Source organism: Frankliniella occidentalis, unplaced genomic scaffold, assembly GCF_000697945.3.
Source record: "Frankliniella occidentalis isolate FOCC.00 unplaced genomic scaffold, Focc_3.1 Scaffold62, whole genome shotgun sequence".
In the NCBI taxonomy this organism is placed as follows: Eukaryota; Metazoa; Arthropoda; class Insecta; order Thysanoptera; family Thripidae; genus Frankliniella; species Frankliniella occidentalis.
This window is the reverse complement of record NW_026267192.1, coordinates 782,038-785,485: the sequence shown is the minus strand read 5'-3', so window position 1 is coordinate 785,485 and position 3,448 is coordinate 782,038.

The window sequence follows — 3,448 nt, the reverse complement described above, 5'->3', positions numbered from 1 at the left end:
CTTCTGCTCACACGTACTAGGGCATGATTTATGTGCAAGGAGGGCTGGATGTGAGGGAGGGTGGGGTGTGTTCACAGGTAAAGGCAGCAAGGCGGTGCCGAGGCGGAGGAGGTGGAGGAGGAGGTGGAGGTGGAGGTGGAGGTGGTAGACTAGAGGAGGAGGAGGTGATGGAGAAGATGAGGAGGAGGTGATGCTGCACTCGCTGTATCCTCTACTCCGCGTTACAGATCGGGGAAGCACCACGGGCCGGGTTGCCCAAACTATGAGTGGGGGCGAAGAGGAGGCTGACCGCGACGCAGCGGGGTTGGGGGGGGGGGGGGGGTCGAAAGCGCCGTCGGGGCCACCAACTTCACGCCCCTCTCGTTTTTACCGGCCTCTCTGCCGCCGCCCCAGTCGCACTCCCCGGTTTCATTAATTTTCCCGCGGTGTGGCCTCTCAGGCCTCAGCTGGCGCTGGGCGTGGGCGGCTCTGCGCTGCCAACACCACAACAAACACCACCACCACCACGCGGCCGCAGCACAGGTGTTGGCACGTTATTTTCTTGTGCGGCCGCCCAGCCGGCCCGGCCGGCCCACACGGTGGCCGTGGCCCTCCACTCCTTGCTGTGGGGCGGGGCTGCTGCTGGGACTGTCTCCTATGTTCTGTCCCGAGGAGACGTTTGACTCGGCGAGTGGCGCGCCTGCTTGAGAGTCGCCCCAACTGTTTATCGGTTTGACGATATATCAGCTGCAGAGGCAGCGCCCGAGTTCTTCCCCTCGCTCTGGCAGCCCTGACGCGGGGGAGGCGTTTCCCAGCGAGATGTCACTACGGCTGCGGCGGCGGCGAGGCGCGCCCGCTGCGCAGGCAAACTTTTGAGTGCATCCCCTTTGAGTGTCGCTACGTGTCGCTCCGGCGCCAGCCACACGCCCCCGCCGCCCACGCCACGCCTCGCCCTGGAGGTCGCGTTCGACTCCTCGCCGAGCTCCGCGCGCCCCGGTTCAGTCGCCGAGCTTGGCCTTCTCGAGTAGCCTGCGGTACCCAGGCCAGCCCAACGCGGCCGTGCGGACGTCATCAAGCTGCTCCTGCCGCTGCACTTCGCGCCGCGTGCAACAATGTCTAGCCCCCACTCCACCCCGCCCGCACCACCTCGCCCCCGACGCGTCCCTTGAGGCCGCTGCAGGGACGACCGACATCTCCAACCTGGGGAGGGTAAAGAAGCTCACCTCCTCTTGTCCGAGCCTTTTTTTGCCCCTTCCCCCGCACAATCAACGGCCAGCATGCTGTTCGCACGCGCGTTTCCTGGCTGTTCGTTTACCCCCCTCGTAGGATGGGGCGTCCAGGAGTGGGCGGCAACTTTAACCTTTTTATCCCGTCAGCGCCCTTGCTTGTAAGGCCAAACGATGTGCACTCTCCCCGGTGGATGGAAGCCCTGCCCTGAGCCCTGCGCTCCCGGGAGGTATACCCATACCCCGCCCCGCCCGCCTAGCAGTGCAGCAGCACATCCTGCACCCCTTCCCCCCCCCCTGCTTCCCTCCCCCTCAACTCCGGGCGGCCCTCCCCCTGCCCTTCGGCCCCCCGGGGCCCAGGACCTCACTGCTGCTGGCGCAGCGCCCAACACGGCGCCCCGGGAGGAGGGGCAGGGAACGACACGGAACGGAACGGGGGCAGCAGTGCGACCAGTGAGTGCCGAGGGAGAGAAACCTTTCCGAAACTACAGATGTACACTTAAAAGTTAAATAAAGTTGAGAGAAGCCCGCGGCGGCCGCCCATGCCTAGTGGCAACACCCTCCACATCCTCGTCATATCCCTCCCTCTCTCTCTTTCTCTCTCTCCTTCTCCCACACCTCAGCTGGCTCCGCGAGCGCCTTACGAGGGAAGGCTTTTGAGCATCTCACTTCTGACCGAAACGCCGCCGGCGAAGTAGTAAGGAAGAGGGGCGTCTGAGGCACGCCGTTTGGCACGGCGAGCGAGCGCCTCCCTCGCAGCCGTCCCCTCCGCTCCTCGGTGGCCGCCCGGCGGGTAGGCAACCCATCGGCCACTCCAGGCGGCGCTGCTGCCGCGCCGCGGACTGCAGGGAGCGCCTGTACTCTGCGCGTCTACCGAGTGCGTTGGGAGGACAAAGTTTGCACTCGGCTTTGGCGCCCTAACAAGTCATTAAAAGTCTCATTCCTGTACCGGCTGTGACGTGGTCGTGCGGTGGTGCGTCCGCTCGTCACTGTCACAGCACCCGCTGCTGCCTTGCACTCCTCCTGCAAAGTTGTGCATTCGATCTGCAGGGGCGCCGCCGTGGCCAAGCAGGCGGGGCACTTGTGGCGAAGTCTTCGTCACTCCCGGTCTCCGTCTCTCTGCCCGTCCCTGTCTCCGATTCCTCCTCCCCTACCCCCCTTCGCCTTCCAGCACCGCGACGATGCCGAGTCTTCTCTGCGCCACGCCGCGCCACCCGTGATCCATCTCCGCCCGCCGCCGCGCCCCCGCACGTCCTGCAGGGCACGCCCGCCAGAGCAGCAGAGCACGCCCGGCAGAGCACGCCCGGCGCGCCACGCGGCGCTCTGCCCGGCTAAGCCCCCGTGTAGCCGTCAGGAACGAACTAATCCCAGCCATGAGCCCGCTTCGGCAAGCGCCTCGGCGCCACCAAGCCGCCGCGCCAACCCCGCCGCCCCACCACCACCCCTCTCTGCCCCGCTCTCGACCTCCACTCACCCACCCTGTCTCGCCTCCTCACTATTTCCCTTTTGCCTTGCCCAACAAACACGCCTGACCCTCCTGACAGGCTGCCGATGGTGTTCAGAAAGCACGGGTCGCACAAGCGAAATGGTGTAGAGACTGCTCTTCACTGAAGACTATGATTTACTCTTAATGTTGATGGATTAGGGGAAAAAAAGAAATTTTCCTCTTCCTCTTCTCTCTTCTTCCCGAAGCGTACTTAGTCTTTGGGTCAACCCAGCTGCGGCCTCGTTCCGCAAGGTTCCTCCCCAAAACGAGTTAGGTCGCAACGGGCAGGTCGCACGCCGCGCCGGCTGGTCCAGGACACGCCGCTACGACGCGAGGTTTCCTCGTCGTGGGAGCAGGAAAGGGGACAAAGAGGGGGAGGGGGGAGTCATGTTTCGCTGATTGCGTTACGAGTGACGAATAATGTCGTTTCGAGTTGGTTACGGCGACGTGCGGGTCGTGGCGTGGTGTGGAGCGGCGCGGCGGGGCGGCGCGGGGGTTCCCTGCGGGACTCGCGGGCGACGTGTTGAGGTGCCAACCCTTGCGCTCCAAGATGCGCCCCCATTCCGCTCGCCTACTTGACAGTTCGTGATATTCGCGCACAAAAATTGTTGCTCTGTTTTCTAGAAGGGTTCTCAGCTATTCAGAAAAATGCTGTGTTTGGCCGAACAGGTAATTTCATGTTCCCACCCAACTGGACGGTCGTTTCCTGGGTGTTGTGACCAAGGTGGAGGTTGTGGGTATCCATTCATTAAGAGAC